Raw genomic sequence first — 16,559 nt, 5'->3', positions numbered from 1 at the left:
TAGTGTACTAAATTGCTCCCCGTAGGAATGTGCTACTTACAGTGTATTACTTATGGCTGCCAGTCCTGGTACTCTGAGGGGTATGGTAAGGGGGCAGGGAGCTAGGGGGTTGGATAAGGGGCAGGGAGTCCTGGGGGGCAGTAAGGGGACAAGGAGTTGGATAGGCATGGGAGTCTCGGAGGGACCTGTCAGGGGGCAGGGATGTGGATAGGGGTCGGGGCAGTCAGGGGACAGGAGGGGGCAGTCAGGGATAAGGAGCAATGGGGTTGGATGGGTCGGGAATTATGAGGGGGGCAGTTAGTGTGCGGGGGCAGGCTGTTTGGGGAGGCACAGCCTTCCCTACCTAGGTGTAATATATTAAATTGCTCCTCATAGGGATGTGTACTTATGGTGTACTACTTACCGCTGCCAGTCCTGGTGCTCCCTAAGTAGCACATTCCTATGGGGAGCTTGCAGCCCGGCCGCCCCGAGTACTGACTGCACGGTGAGCTAAAGCTGCGGGGGAGGGGCCCGGGGCTCAAGGGCCAGGCAGGATGGTCCCGCGGGCTGGAGGTTGCCTGTAGTTTACCCACCTCTGTCTCCGCAGGAGTGTTGTAAGCAAGACACGAGAAGTAATTCTTCCATTCTACTCTGCGCTGATTAGGCCTCAGCTGGAGTATTGTGTCCAGTTCTGGGTGCCGCATTTCAGGAAGGAAGTGGACAAATTGGAGAGAGTCCAGAGAAGAGTGACAAAAATGATTTAAGGTCTAGAAAATGTGATCTATGAGGAAAGGCTGAAAAAATTCAGTTTGTTTAGTCTGGAAAAGAGAAGACTAAGCGGGGACCCGATAACAGTTTTCAAGTACGTAAAAGGTTGTTATGAGGAGGAGGGAGAAAAACTGTTCTCCTTAAACTCTGATAGGACAAGAAGCAATGAGATCAAATTGCAGCAAGGGACATTTAGGTTGGACATTAGGAAAAACTGCCTGTCAGGGTGGTTAAACATGGGAATAAATTGCCTAGGGAGGCTGAGGAATCTCCATCAATGGAGATTTTTAGGAGCAGGTTAGACAAACACCTGTCTGGAAGGGTCTAGATAATACTTAGTCCTGCCACGAGTGAAGGGGACTGGACTAGATGACCTCTCAAGGTCCCTTCCAGTTCTATGATTCTATGGGAGATATGATAGAGGTCTATACAATTATGAATAATATGGAGAAAGTGAATAAGAAAGTGTTATTTATCCCTTCACACAACAAAAGAACCCGGGGTCACCCAATCCAATTAATAGTCAGCAGGTTTTAAACAAGAGGAAATACTTTTTCATACGGTGCACACCCCATCCGTATAACTCATTGCCAGGGGATGCTCTGAAGGCCAAAAGTCTAACTGGGTTCCAAAAAGGATCAGGCAAGTTCAGAAGGACAGGTCCATCAATGGGTATTAGCCTATATGGTCATGGACAGAACCCCGTCCTCCAGGTGTCCTTAAACCTCCTTAAAGCTGGGAATGGAGGATGGGATGGATCACTTGTAACTGCCCTGTTCTGTTCTTTCCTTCTGTAGCATCTGACACTGGCCATTGTCAAAAAACAGGATATTGGCTTAAATATTGGGTTATAAGAACTAGGGGCCACCAAATGAAATTAGTGGGCAGGAGGTTTAAAACAAATAAAAGGAAGTTCTTCTTCACACAGCGCACAGTCAACCTGTGGAACTCCTTGCCTGAGGAGGTTGTGAAGGCTAAGAATATAACAGGGTTTAAAAGAGAACTGGATACATTCATGGAGGTTAAGTCCATTAATGGCTATTAACCAGGATGGGTAAGAAATGGTGTCCCTAGACTCTGTTTGTCAGTGGGTGGAGATGGATGGCAGGAGAGAGATCACTTGATCATTACCTGTTAGGTTCACTCACTCTGAGGTATCTGGCATTGGCCACTGTCGGCAGACAGGATACTGGGCTGGATGGACCTTTGGTCTGACCCAGTACGGCCAATCTTATGTTAAATGGACCATTGGTCTGAGCCAATGTTATGCTATAGCTTCAACAGAAATTATGGACTTCCTGCATTGTACTAGCCAAAGAACTGCACCAAGTCAGACTAGATGATCAGAATGGTACCTTCTGGACCAAGATCATGTTTGTTGTAGCATCTATTTTAGGAGAAATCTTTGAACTATCCTCTGATTTTCTCTCTCTCTCTCTCTCTCATTTTAAAATGCTTTAATACTTTTTTGACTGCTCAAAGTACTATTGTCACTATAAACACTCTCTGGTAGCTAACTTATAGAATGAATACTCCATCATATTATATGCCACCTTTTAAAATCAGCACCAAATAACCAGATTCCTTTAATTTGTAAAATAAAGCAATACAAAACCACAATGAAATAAACAACCCTACAATACCTCTCCCTGCCTCCCAACTGGTGAAGCCAAAGAAATAAAAGGCTTTTTTTTTTTTTGCTGGTATATTTTAAAAGGCTCACTGAATCACTAGCTAGTGGCTCTGAAGAGTTCCTATGTTCATTTTTAAAACATTGGTGTCTAAGCAGAATCACAGAGCTTACCATCCCTGCACACTACAATCTAGAAATAAAGAACATTCTGCTTAATTTGTCAACCTAATATGAACTGACTAGTTAGCAGTGAAGTCATTTAACAGCACAGCATCAAGCTGTCTGGAAGAGCCACAACCCACGATTTACCAGTTCTATGAACAAACAGGAGTATAGAAATTCCCAGATTCCTTTCACTGGGGCTAAACCTTGAAAAAATAAAAAAGCAGCACTGGTCCTTTGATAGGGGAAAAAGTCCCCAAACACACTGCCCACAAAAAATTGAACAAGAGCTAGTGCCATTCATCCTTTACTCCTTCCTAACCTGTAGAGGCAGCCCTTCCCGAAGTCACATCTATCACCCTTAAGAGGCATACAGCAAAAAAGCCTGAGTTTTCTGTGACTTAGTGAACCCCTTTCAACTCAACAATCACCGAGAAACAGAGAGGTAAATGAATGCTGCTGCATGTGAGGCTTCCTGCCTAGAGGTAGAAGAGAGAACACAGCAAGTAGATGACAGCAGCTGCCACGTTAGGTGGCAGGACCCTGCGTGACACACTCGGGGGTGCAGATCCGACTCCAGCGGAACTGCCACACGCCCGCAGCAGCAGCAGGTCTGCTCCACACACTGTCTGTACAGTTTTCAGAGTAGCAGCCGTGTTAGTCTGTATCTGCAAAAAGAACAGGAGTAATTGTGGCACCTTAGGGCTGGTCTACACTGGGCGGGGGGGAGAATCGATCCAAGATATGCAAGTATCTTGGATTGAATTACCTGGGGTCCACATGGCGCGGGATTGCGGGGCGCGGGGTCCACACCGTCGACTGTGCTACCGCCGCTCTCTCTGGTGGAGTTCCGGAGTCGACAGTGAGCGCGTTCGGGGATCGACATATCGTGTCTTAACGAGACGCGATATATTGATCCCAGATAAATCAATTGCTACCTGCCGATACGGCGTATAGTGAAGACGTACCCTTAGAAACTAACAAATTTATTTGAGCATAAGCTTTCATGGGCTACAGCCCACTTCATCGGATGCATAGAATGGAACATATAGAGAGGAGACACATATACATACATACAGAGAATATGAAAAGGTGGGAGTTAGCCCATTTTTACTCCTACAAAAGTTTTTTTTTCTCCTGCTGACAATAGCTCATCTTAATTAATTGGCCTCGTAGAGTTGGTAGGGTAACTCCCACCTTTTCCTGTTCTCTGTATGTATATGTATCTCCTCACTATATGTGCCGTTCTATGCATCCGAGGAAGTGGGCTGTAGCCCACGAAAGCTTATGCTCACATAAATGTGTTAGTCTCTAAGGTGCCACAAGTACTCCTGTTCTTTTTGTCTGTACAGTGGTTGTGACTTGGGGCCACCTGACCCAGCCCGGATCCACCCTGGCTCCAGTCCCAGAGCCCTGCCGCGGCGCACGGCGGTGCGTGCTCGGTCCCCATGCCCGGCTATGCCCACCCGCAGCCAGCCCGGCAGCAGCGGGGGGAGCGGGCAATGCCGCGGGCTACCGTGGCTCATGCCCACACACTGCAGAGTGTGACCGTTGTCCCGGCCACACGCTGCCCGGCCCTGCCTGTACAATGAGCAGCGGCTCAGGGACACGCCCAGGCCTGGCCTGTCACGGGGCCTTCACCCCTCCGCCGCGCCCCGCGCCCACCCGGTGCCCGCAGCCCCCCGCAGGGCCGCCTGGGAAGGGGGCACCGGGCAGCGCCCCGCGGCCTGACCCCCCGAGCTCCCTGCGGGCCTGGCCCGGAGGCGGCAGCTGGCACTGAGACGCCGCAGGACCCCCTGTATTCACATGGCAGCGGCAGGTGAGGGGCTCGCCACGGAGGGCAGCGCAGGACGAAATTGGGTGACTGGCCCTGAACCAGAAACCGCTGCGACTCCCGCAGTTGGCTGCCCAGCTGTAACGGTCCAGGGGCAGGGGTTGGCCAGGCCCTGTCCACAATGCCTGTTCCCGCGCGTTGCGCGTCCACTTGAGTAACGGCGCTCGCGCTTCTGCCGGCCCCCTGGTGCACGGGGGAGGCTCTATGTGTGCTGGGGGTGGGGCTTAGGAGACTCGTTTCTTCTTGGGTCTCCATGGTGCGGGGTGGGGCAGGTTCCTGTGTGTCTCTGAGGAGGGGGGCAGGTTCCTAGGCATCCCTGTGTGTCCCTAGGGAGGGGAGCACGTGGGGGGGCAGGTTCCTGGCTGTCCCTGGGGAAGGTGGGGGCAGGTTGCTGAGTCTCCATGGGAGGGGAGACAGGTTCCTGTGTGTCCCTAGGGAGGGGAGCAGGAAGGGGGGCACAATGGAGGAATGGGTGCCTATGCCTCCCTGGAGACAGGGTGCAGCAGGTTTCCAGGGCAGGTGACTGTGTATTTTTGTGGCACGGTGGGTTTCTGCATGTCCCTGTGAGAAACCTGTCCCCCTCTGGTGCTCGGAAAATAAATCCTTACTGAGTTAGCTCCAAAGTGCCCTGTCGCGCCTATTGCCTCCTCTCAGCATTCTGTGGTTGCTTGGCCTAGGGCTATAAAAGTAACCCTGGATGGCAGTGGGGGGACTGAGAGCCACACCAGGGCAACCTGAATCTCTCCATATCTGCTTCCAGAGGCCAAGGCATCCTCCATCCAGCTGCTCCAGGTCATTTCTGAGGAGTGGCTACCAGGAAGTGCCAACAGATGGAGCGAGGCCTTGTGGGCATAAATGGGGGGACAGAGTTAGGCTACAGTGAAGTTGGTCTTTGCACGGCTATGCAGCTGAACCTTACATCATGCTGATGCCAAACCATTCTCTTACCTCTCTTATATCCAGCATTCAGGCCCAGACTCCATCCTCTCCCAGCATGGCAGCTGCTGGTGGACGTGCATCTAAAGAAAGCACCAGCAACAACTGTTAATTTCCTGACAAGATTCACAATAGCGACATTTTCTCTCCTGGCCTGACCCTTCTCCAAACAGCAAATGAAGAGATTGGTCATGACACTAGTGCTGTAAGCAGGCATCTGTCTTCATTCCAGGCTCTTGGCTGAAGCTTTCCCATTGTGTTAATTATTCTTTGCCAACTGACTAATTCAGCGCTAACTCTTCTCTTGATCTACCGTATCTATTGATTTCGTCATTCCAACTGATTGGATGTGCCTATAAAAGCTAGGCTAGCCTACTGGGCTAAGATTCATCCCAGTTCCTGTAACTGAGTAATCACTCCCCTTACAAGAAAAGGGTGCTGACAGGACTTCGATCCTGGTTGCAGAAAGAAGACTTTTATATTCTAAGAGAACAGGAGTACTTGTGGCACTTTAGAGGCTAACAAATGTATTTAAGCATAAGCTTCCGTAGGCTACAGCCCACTTCATCTGATGCATAGAATGGAACATATAGGAGGAAGATATACATACAGAGAACATGAAAAGGTGGAAGTTGCCAAACCCATTCTAAGAGGCTATTTAATTAAGATGATCTATTAGCAGCAGGAGAAAAAAAAACTTTTGTAGTGATAATCAAGATGGCCCATATCAGACAGTTGACAAGAAGGTGTGAGGATACTTAACATGGGGAAATAGGTAGCCTCTTAGAATGGGTATGGCAACTTCCACCTTTTCATGTTCTCTGTCTGTGTATATATATATCTTCCTCCTATATGTTCCATTCTATGCATCCGATGAAGCTTATGCTTAAATAAATGCGTTAGTCTCTAAGGTGCCACAAGTACTCCTGTTCTTTTTGCGGATACAGACTAACACTCTGAAACCTGTCATATTCTAAGAGCACATCCTATCCTATATTCACCACTACAAAATGGGGAATAACTGTCTAGGTCACAGCACTGCTGAAAAGGATTTGGTGGTTATAGTGGCCACAAACTGTACATGTGGTCAATGTGATCCAGCTGCAAAAAAGGCTAATATACTTCTGGTTTGTATTAACAGTAATGTCGCATGGAAGACACGGAGGTAATTCTCCTGCTCTAGTCAGCACTGCTGAGGACCCAGTTGGAGTACTGTGTCCAGTTCTGGGCACTATAGTTTAGGAAAGATGTGGACAAAACTGGAAGGCATCCAGAGGACAGCAACAAAAATTCTATGAAAACCTCCCCTATTAGAAAAGGATTAAAAAAAACCCTGGGCAACGTTGAGTCTTGAGGGAAAAAAAGACTGAAGGGGGAACCCTGGTAATAGGCTTTCAGTATGTTAAGGCGTGCTATAAAGAGAACAGTAATCAACTGGTCTCTAGGTCCACTGGAGGTAGAACCAAAAGAAACGGGCTTAGTCTGCAGCAAAGGCGATTTCGATAAGATGTTAGGAAAAACGTTGACTATGAGGGTAGTTAAGCTCTGGAAACACCTGTCAGGGATGGTCTAGAAGATTTACTTGGTCCTGCCACAGTGCAGGGGACTGGACTTGATTACGTCTCGAGGTCTCTTCCAGTCCTACATTTCTATGATTCTGTGATCCCTGAAACACAGAACTTCAGGATTTTCCATGCGCTTTTATCAAGTCTTTTTGCATTCTGTCATGCTTTTGCCTTCACTGTAAGCTTTTCATTACTAGATTATTTCAAAGAGATACTAAAGCAAGTTGGTGCTTTTCTGTTGTTGTCTATTTGAGCTGGTTTGTTCCGTCATTTTTTTAGAAAGAGTAAGGGATAACTGTGGGATACTGGCCCCTAATTCAGCACTCAAGAAAGCTAATATTCTAGGTGTTATATGAGGCTGAGTGTTGGCTGAGCACAGAATCAGCACCCACTAGTGTACTAGGTACCTCCCAATTCACTCAAAAGATATGATTCCTGCCCCAAGGAGCTTACAGACTCATTTTTAACATGACACAAGGAGATGTTAATAAGAGAATGGTAGAGGAGGAAGGATGCGGCAACATCAGTATGAGAACAGTTTCATATGTCACTGGCTTTCTAAAGTGTTTAGGAGCTAACCGCAGTAGGCAAATAGCAACATCAAATCATATTCTGATTCTAGCTGAAGCGTTTGTGGTGTCCCTCAACTTCAGGCCACTACCTCAAAAAATTGGTGGGTGCTGACTAAGGGAGTCCAGCTACCACTCATGAGCTTGACTGTGCAGTTCCCCAGAGTGACAGCTCAGGAAGTGGGGGGTGCGGCTGGAACTTTAACTCACTCACTTTCTGGGACGAACCAATTGTATCTTTTATTATTGGCCTGTACATTTTTCTGAATATGGATTGTAATGGGGTAAAAAGTTCAAAGATGCCTAGGTCTTTTAGGAGCCTACGTCCCATTCACTGAATCATTAAGGGCCTGCTCCTGTTTCTGGCGATGTTAATGGCAAAGCTTCTTTTACCTTGGACACATGACAACCGCTAGGTGGTTGGCAACTTTAGGGTAAATATAGGATCCAAATGCCACACTCTGACCTGGAACTGTTCTTACTCTGATTACTATCATCTGTTGAATGGGTTAATCATGAGATTAATGACACGCACTTTTACACAACAGATAGATGTGTGTGTGTGTGTGTGTGTGTGTGTGTGTGTGTGTGTGTGTATGCACTCTAATAGCTTTATAAAGACAGGAAGAATTGTTTACTATATTATAACATTATCCAGCTCTGGTTCAAAGCCATTTATATGCCTGTTAAATGCATTAACCAGAAATTAATTCTGCCTTGTTGTTAAACGTGACTTTTTGGATTTTGTTTCTAAAGGCCTCATGGAACTTTTAAAATTACTTTTTATTCTGTCCCTCTACGTAGAGTTCTGGAATTTATTACACACTGCCTCATGGATTCTGTTGGAAACTCAGGATTTAGTCTCTGCCCTCACAGACAGTACCTTATTTAAGAAGTACAGAAAGTATTGTGCTCTCAGAAAGTTGAAAATAGCTCGATGAAATATATTTCATTATATATTTGTGTTACAGTTGTGTCTAGAGGTCTTGATCAAAATTGGGGCTCCATTGGGGTAGGTGCTGGTCAAATATTTCTTCCTACTTTCTTGTGTTCTTCTATTGTTTTCTGTTTAATTTTATTCAGTTATAAAAATTGTGCATTTATAATCTTCTTGGATGTAACATTTCATTGCTTTTTTCTGAAGGAGCGTTATTGTTTAATGGAAAACTAACTATTCCCCTGGTCAGCATTTTGTAAGTGCACACAGAAATTGCACTTCTCAGTACGACTCTCATACTCAGGTTAAAATGGCCAAATTCATCCTTAGGGGAATTTATCATAATATAAATTGAATAATTTATTTGCTCAGTTTTGAGTTATTTTCCAAAAACATTATTAGACATCTTTTTTTACTGGTATTCTATCATCTTACACATTTGGACAAATAATTCACAAATATATGTATATCATGATTTATTCGAGGTGTTTTGTGAAGTATTTAAAATAAATTATATGACAGATTCTAATCTCCGTATAAGGCTCTGCTGAATTTTGTTAGTTTTAGAGGAGCTAGAGCAGTGGTGGATAACCTGTGGCCCACACACGGCCTGTCATGGTAATCCACTGGCAGACCGCGAGACAGTGTTTCCATTGCCCATCCGCAGGCACGGCTGCCCGCAGCTCCCAGTGGCTGGAATTACCCTGACGGGCCACAGGTTGCCCACCACTGAGCTAGAGAGGGGATCAATTTGCCCCCCTACATTTAACTACAGTTGGATTTTCTAAGCTTTTGTGAATTGTATCCATCTTGCTCAAAATTGTCATTTGCAACATGAACAAGAGGGGACCCCAGAGTGAGAGAATCTGGTTACCTTTCTGCTGTAAAATCTGGTTTAACTGTCATAAGAACATTTCTTTTCCCTTGGGAAAAGGAAAGAAAAAAGGGAAAAGGAGCCTCACATCGCATTTGCCTCTTGCTCCCAGACTCGGAAGCAAGACGCAGGAACCACTGAGTTGTACCTGAGTCCCCCATGTGGTAGGTGCAGAACACTGTGATGAGAGTCTCTGGGCTGAGCTTAAAACATCTTAAACTAAAACAATAAAAGGATAGGCAGTGCATTTCTGAGTAATTATAATGCATCTTGGGGTTATCATGAAGGCCTGATTCTGAAGGCCAAGTCCGTTTTACTACTTGAAGTACAACTATAGCTCTGAAATGTACTGGAACAATTTACTAAGACTTGTGGTGGATTCTCCATCTCTGACCATTTTAAAATCAAGATTGGATGTTTTTCTAAAAGATGTGGTCTAGAAATTATTTTGGTCCCTTTTATGAAATATGCCTGATTAAGAGTATAAATTAAAAACCACAGAAAAGAGTCAAGACTGTGACTATATAATGTACATCATCAATACCCAGGCTGAGAGGTCCAAGTGACTTCAAGTTTTTAATTCTTGTTGATCATTTTGATTAGATAACTGTGTTCCCTATTTCCCAGCTTCCTCGTTTGAAACAGTTAACTATAGGTTTTAAGGACCACATTCTCCTCTCACATGAGTACATGGATCCCATCGAATCCAGTGGGAGCTGTACACACACGAGAAGCAGAATTTGTTTTAAAAAATTGTCTACCTTTGAAATTCAGTCAGTTAAGAGACTATGTGAGTTTACAATAGGTCTTCTAAGTGTGTGACACAGATCCATACTTTACAAGGATATATATAAATACTTGAGGAATCTTCAGCTCCTTCTTGATTAAAATGGAAGTTAAAAGAAATACACTTAGTAAGGGGAAATTTTTTGTTTTTAATTTACAGCAGAAAGAATATAAAGCATTCAGAAAACATTTTCCATATTTTAAGGGCAATTCAAAACATTTTGCATGGTTCCAGCAGCTGAGTTCTTCAACAGCTCCATTGATTCAGTGATGCTTTACATACACGGTTACAAAAATAAAACTTACAAAACAGAGACATCGATACTAGTTTTACATGCAAGTCTTGAGGACCCCCTGTTGGACACTAACTACTGTGTGGAACTGCTGTAAGCATGCAACCATATAAGGAGGTCATGTTATAGTCTTTATTTCTTTCACACAGTATTACTTCTGTCAAAGGTGTTACACAAAGGAGTAATTCCATATTCAGGAGGCAGAAGGTCATCCTGCTCCTGGCACTTGGGAATCCCGGTTAGCCAAGAAAGCTGCACTTACTTATCTTCTATCAGAAATAAGTTCCACATTCAAGAAAGGGGTAAGCAGAAAAGCTTTTTCAATGGGAGAACATTTTTAACTAATCAGTGGTCACATTCACTGAAAGGTTACAACTCTCTTCAGCAAAGTACTTAAGGATATACTTAACTTTAAGCATGAGTATTCCCATTAAGTTAATGGAACTACTCATATGGCTAACATTAAGCATGTGTGTAAATATTTTGCTTTATCAGGGTCTTTATCAGTAGATACACCACCAGGCCCATGGATCTGGAAGGGTAACTTGAAATAGCTCTGTATTTAACTGAAAATTTTAAGTTCAAATATAAGAGGTTGAAATGTTTCCACTGAGGTCATTACTCTTGTTGGGAAAAGATCAATTATATTTGTCATAATGCCAGTGAATGGGACAAACATTTATATTTCAAAATGTTAGAGTATTTCCAGTATTAATACAGAGCATTCCAGTGCATTCCAAAGGAGTTTATTTTCAAATTCTGTTCCCATTCTTTCTGTGTGGAATACTTAATGTGTAAAGTTCCATTTCAATTAAATATATGGAGATTGAGGCTTCCATGGTCACAGCGTGGGAGCCAGACAATTTTTTTTTATTGAATCAGGTCATAAAGCAGCAGTTCACAACCGTACAGAGTTCTGATAAAGAGCTATATAGCACATACATTGTAATTCAATGCAGGTAGTGAAAGGAAGTAATTAAAAACCAGGTACAATTACAGAAAAGGCACCAAGAGCACTGACCCCAGTTTTTTGCCACAATCTTTGTGTTTACTCTGCTTTTAAAGACACCAGTTTAAAAGCTTTTCATTGGTAAATATTTTTAGGCTTCACAAAAAGGCTGGAGTTTAAACATTTTCGTTGGTGGCCAGGATCAAGTAAGAGCAACTATTTCAAAACTAACCATGTAAAATTTGCACCAACCATTAAGAAATTTTAAACGGGTACTAGCAACATGAAGTCACAGAAGCAATTTCTGATTTCAGCTACACTTGTGTAAATGCAGAGTAACTGCATTGACTTCAGGAGAATCACTAGCATAGAGAGCTGAGACAAGTTACAGCCCCCGCCTAAAACTTTGGCCTAGTGCTACTTCTGCCCAGGGCTCCCTGACTTAAGGTGCAGATATAGGTATCAGTATTTGGAGTCTGCTAGATCCAGATGAACCATCCACTCGGAGAGCAGTCATTTTCTGGGGCAAAATCCTCCTTCATTTCATAAATCTGGTGCAGTTTTTTACTCCTGGCGGGTTGCTAATGCTGGCAAAGAAAGGGAGCCTCCACAGACCTCAGCCCCCTTTCCCACCCGAAAGAGATTAAACAAGGTGCAGAAAATGTCTTGGTTAGTGGCAGTGAGGCAGCACTAGCTGTTGCTCTCTTGTGAGCGGTGTGAGCAGCACGGCTATTATGAATTTCTATTGACAGGGGTTCTACTTTGCCCAGGAATCCAGCTTGGGATCACATTCTGTTTCATAGTTTGAAATTTTCGTTTGTACTTTTTTTACGAGTGCTCGTAAATGGAAGATAACTGACCTGTTCTAGCTTAGATCACTGTAAAAACATCACCCAATAAAAATGGCACTGATCAAGAAATGATTTTTGTTTAATTAGGGAAATATTAAACTGAAGTAAAGGCTGCTGCTGGTGACAAGAGTCACTACTTTCCAAGAGAGTTTCTGAAGGTCTTGCATTGTGCACTTTTTATGCGACAAATTGGCAAGACTTCTGAGTGAACCACGGGACAAAAAAATAATCAATTCAAAAACATTAACTCAGGTTCACTCGAGAGCAATTCAGAGCTGTTTGGTCATGAATACGTATTTTAAATTCTATATAAGAAAAAAAACATGTATATGTTTTGTCTCAAATCTAATTTAAAAACAGCTCAGAATGGATTTAAAGAAGACCGTGACTGATTCCGTGTCTTCATTTTTGCACTTAGCACAGGGCTGGGAAAAAAGAGCTCTTTGTGCCATCTCTGTGCCACCCAAACTCACAGGCCTGGCCAGTCCCCACTATACAAAAGAGCAGCCTCAGAGGTGCTTCAATTTCTATTCTAGCTGCACTGAGCCATCCAAGAACAGCCGGAGCCTACTCCACTCCACCCCACCCAGACCCCTTATACTGAGGAGCAGGGAAGAGCTGCTAGAATGACTCTGCTGGGCCCAGCTCTTCTAAGTATGAGTTAAAGATAAAACATCATCCTTCGATTTAATGTTCTCGATTGCTGTCTGTCCCCCCACAACTTTCACACTGTTTAGGCATATTCTTTATATTATCATGCAGTACATTATAAAAATAAACGACTACCTGTACAAACATACGCTTTTCTATCTTCCTTCCCCCCCCCCCCCCCCCGCCTCCAACGGGGCTATTGACTATGTTGGAAATTCAAAAAGTATTAACGTTAGCATCATCTTTTAAGTTATTTTCCAAATGCTGTGGAATACAAGCTTGTGAAGCACATGCGGCTTGTGAATGATGTAATTGTGCACTCTGCAGCATCTTTCAAAAATCAACACACCCTTGTTTTGTATTTCATACCTGGGAAACTCAGGAATGCTATGTTCTTTATGTTTAAGCAACAATCAACACTGCAGTTCCAAAATTTGTACAAGCCTATAAACCTTGTAATTAGAACAGGACTCATTTGACCAAGAAAGGTGTTGCATATTTCTGAACAGAATCTGTACTAGTGCAACTATTGAATGCTACAGTAATCAACTTGTATTAGCATGCATATTCCAGTTAAACAGGTATGCACCAGTACAGACGTTGCATGTCCTTGGTTTAAGTTGGTAGCAAAACACGTCTTTCATTTTTCCAGCAAAAGTGTGCTTTTTTAGTGTAGAACTTGCATGTTGAAGTGCTAAACACAGAGACAGCCTGCATCAGTAAGAGTCACAGCTTACCAGTTGTGCATGTTCTCACCGAGACCTATAGTGATAACAGGTGAATTTTATATTACAGTAAGAGATGCAACCGAATACTGCACAAGTTGCACTACCTGTCCTGCATCGTAGGTGATATCTTGTGCATATGTGTGATTAGTCTCAACATTAAATGTGCACTAGTGGACGAATTACTAAGGCGGAGTACAAAAGAATAGCATATATGTGTAAGGACAAAAGCAGAAAGGGTAGAAAGGCACAAAACAAGTTATGCATAGCAAGGGACAAATGTAATTGGAATTCTTTTTCCATATGGTTTACTGCAAAGAGTGTCATCACTCTGAATGCTTTAAAGGCAACATAACTTCCAAAATCAAGTGTTGGCTCTACATATGGCCATACATATGACACCACACTGTATTAAACACAATAAAAATGAATGTCGTTGATTTGTTTGGCAGGACATGGAAATGAAGTATAAATTTCAATTCATTGTAAAACAATATAAAATCAATATTTGTAATACAGTTCAATAAGGTTTCATCTGGCTTTTTGATCAACCAAATTAAAAAGCAAAGGAAATCAACCAACCAACCAACCACACTCAAGTGTCACTGTGCATTCTCCAAGGCAGTTTCTTCTCTTTCTTTGGTGCTTTTATTTTATATACATTCAACCAGGAGCAGATTTTCAGATTAAACCAATATTGGAAAGTGAGGGGGGACCGAACCAAAATTCAAAATGACGGAGAAAGAATGAGAAATTCGACACTGGAGCAAATTTAGCCACCTACTGCACTGCTTACATGTATAGGCCCAGATATTGAAATGTATTAAGGTTCCTAACATCTACTGATTTCAGTGCGAGTTAGGAGCCTAAATAACTTTGAGGATCTTGACCATGTAATTACAGCACATACCTGGTCAGCAGCAGCTTATGTGGTGTGCCACAGTCATCTGGATGTCATAATAGTGCTTGCATAATCTTAACTGGTTAGCCTGGACATGACTGACTGAGAGGTCAGCTGCCTATCAGTACGGGAGCTCTTTGGAGGTCGGACTGGAGGAAGTATTAAACATGAATACATTTGTGAGTGAGCAGGAGGTAACCGACAGAGGTAAGGGTCAGCATTGTATTCTCTATATCCATTCTATAATCACACACACATTTAGAAAGCATAGGCATACAGATAGATTAGCTGTAATGTTCTCCATTTCTATGACCAGAACCTCAGCTGCTGTAAACCAGTGTCGCTCTGTTGACTTCCTTGTAGTTGTGTTGATTTACACCAGTTGAGGAGTTGGCCTACAGCCTCTGGACCTGGAAACTTTCCTGAGAATCTGAGTTTCTATTGAATGCTATGGGGGAGATCTTCCATCTTTTCTCCCAGTTGTTTTATGTTTATTATGGGTCCTCATTTTGTGTCTTCTGCATCCATGGAGCCAACATCTAGCTGTGGAATCCACCAGAGATGGGGGAAATTAGAACAAAAAATGCAGAAGGACTTCTCCTCTAGCTGTCTAAATGAAGCTCTGCTAATATCTTAAATGCAGGATAAGAAAGCATGGGGTCACATTTCTTAGCAATACTAGTGCTCCTAATCCAACATTATCATTACTGCAGCTAGATGCGCAATGTAGGATAGTTATGATTCAGTTTGCATCTGGGTGTTAGAAGTGAAGGATGCAATTTGCATAAAGGATGGGCAATCACCTAACCTCAAGCAGTCTTTCCTGGAAAGGGGAAATCTTGTTAGTTCCTCCTTCATGCTTTGCAATGCTGTTACAATGGAGACAGATAAATATGGCATTTCAGAGTTCTTGTTAAATATTAAGTCTCCTGGGGAATTTCTGCCCACAGCTAAGAGATACATGGGAGATAAAATCCAGATTTTTATAATATATCAGCTATTTCATAGTTTCATAGAGTTTAAGGCCAGAAGGGACCATTAGATCATCTAGCCTGACTTCCTGTATTTCACAGGCCATTAAAATGTCACCTAGCAACCCTATACTGAACCCAAAAACTTGTCTTGGACTAAAACATTTCAGTCTTTAGGAGACTAAACTGTTGTGTGCCATAGGCAGAGAACAGGAGAGACTGTGGTTCCACCAATGCCTGAGGCCCTTGCAATGGTAGAGAATTGAATAGGTCAGATATACTCAGATGATCCTAGCAGGTGATCAGTGCCCCATCCTCCCACCCAAAGGTCCCTGCCAATCTGAGCAGGGGAAAATTCCTTCCCACCCACAACTCTGGAGATCAGTTGGACCCTGAGCATGTGAGCAGGACATTTAAGGAAACAGATTTTCTGAACCATCTTGGAGCACTGGTCCACCTTACCAGGTGTCCCTTCTCCTGCTATGGTCAATCCCTGATGCTTCAGGTGAAGGTTGGAGGGAACCACCTGACCCCACTCACAGCGTACATCTAGTCAATTGTACATGGGGGGGGAAAGTCCTTTATGACATCTACAGGCAACCGGATGAACTCTGTTCCATGAGTCTTGGCTGCAAGTATTTAAACGACCATAAAATAAGATTAAAGCCTTTCTTCAAAACAGGGGGCCTAAAGTTAGGCTTCTAAATTCATACCGATGTCTAAAAAAGTGGCCTGATTTTCAAGAGATACTGAGCCCCAAAAAGTTCCCAGCATAGCCAATAGGTACATGTGGGTGCTCAGGGTTTTTGAAAATGAGGCCCTGACTAAGCAAAACTCTTAAACATGTGCTTAACTTTAGGTCTCTTTGTTGGCTTAGAGTTAAGCATGTGATTAGGATGCCGACTCAGGGTATAGGTGCCTTAATATGGATTTCAGAGCTTAAGTTTAGGCACCCAGTTTTGAAAATTTTGACCATAAATTATTCTGTATGGAATCAAAACTCTTGAAATGATAGTAAAGAGGGAAAGGAAGATTATTTTACGTGGGGATCTACTTGAAAGGAGCAAATTTTCTTCATTATGATTTTCCCCCAAACACATTGGGTAGTTCAGCAAACAAACCTGGTCATCAGGCGCAAGGAAAAGGATTTACATGATTCCCAGGTCTACTTCTCA

This window comes from Chrysemys picta, chromosome 2, assembly GCF_011386835.1.
Source record: "Chrysemys picta bellii isolate R12L10 chromosome 2, ASM1138683v2, whole genome shotgun sequence".
NCBI lineage: Eukaryota > Metazoa > Chordata > Testudines > Emydidae > Chrysemys > Chrysemys picta.
The sequence above is the reverse complement of the archived record's forward strand: the minus strand, read 5'-3'. Positions refer to the sequence as shown.